The sequence below is a fragment of the Dermacentor silvarum genome, chromosome 11 (assembly GCF_013339745.2).
Source record: "Dermacentor silvarum isolate Dsil-2018 chromosome 11, BIME_Dsil_1.4, whole genome shotgun sequence".
In the NCBI taxonomy this organism is placed as follows: Eukaryota; Metazoa; Arthropoda; class Arachnida; order Ixodida; family Ixodidae; genus Dermacentor; species Dermacentor silvarum.
The window spans coordinates 61,021,708-61,022,920 of record NC_051164.1 but is presented as its reverse complement, the minus strand read 5'-3'; positions in this window follow the sequence as shown (position 1 = coordinate 61,022,920).

Below are 1,213 nucleotides of genomic sequence, written 5' to 3'. Positions count from 1 at the left end.
TAGCAATAAGAAAGTCCGTTAATCAGCTTCATCTGTGACTTTACACTGTCACTTTCGATCGCGATCTTGCTCGATCCGGATCCAGACATTCGTGATTCGTGCATCGCGGTCGGGCCACTTGATAGCGATCGTAGGCTGACGAACATGTAGTTCTGAGAGTTGCAGATGACCAGCAGATGACAATAGCCTTAACCCAAATGACAAACGAAATAATACTTTCTTAAAAGAAAGGAGTATTATATACCACAATTTTTTGCAGCATATTAGTGATAAGTGTTTTGGACCCATCGACTACTGGTGCGCTTGAATTCACCCAAGCTCGATTTGGATCAGGCCCGATAGCTATTCAAAATTGTGACCATGTGACACTGGCATTATACGATGTTATCGTATAATACCGATGTCATTCGTACAGTCGCGCGGCGCATGCGCAGCTTCCGCGACGCTTTATCCGTCAATTGCGTTGGCTTTACCAAACTGCTAGTTGCAACGGCGCATTTCGAAGTACAATATTTCTTCTTACAGCGTATTTCTTTTCTGGGTCACGGTGTAGTGACTCGATCAGCTGGGACCAAGATAAAAAAAAAATAAAAAATACCGTCATCCATGGGCCGATACTGAAGGGCGAATGCCGGCCGTTTGGAAAAGCCCGCACGCTCTTGGCGCAAACGCCTCTCCGTTGAGCCGGGCTTCCCGCAGTCGCGATATGACACGCGAAACGCTCGCAGCTGACTCACCAGCTGCACATAACTGAACGCGAGATCAATGACCGGCGGATTGCCTCCACAAACCGCGCACTTCGTCAGCGTTGTCGCCAGCAAAGGCAGGCTGGCCACGCATCATCATGAAGGCATGAAGGAAGGGCGCAAGTCGCGAATCTACACTCCGCTAGAGACCCCAGAACTGTAGCACAAAACAAGCCCACAAGCTACAATATCTATATTGCACGCGTCATCTATTACTAACTAATAATAACACATTTGTCATTTTAATACGCCGTTTAAGCAACAAATAGTTGTTAAACTTACACATAGGTGTCGCGACAGTTTGCAAACGCGCAGCTAGCGCACTCTGCGCGCCAACTTTTGAAGCAAGTTTGGCTTTTAGTTGCGGGATTGCGGCTCCGAGAAACGCCTCCGCCGTACGCCTCTTCTCGAGACCACGATTGGCGCCAGGGCGCGCAACGGTCGCCATTGGGAGGCGCGCGCACCCA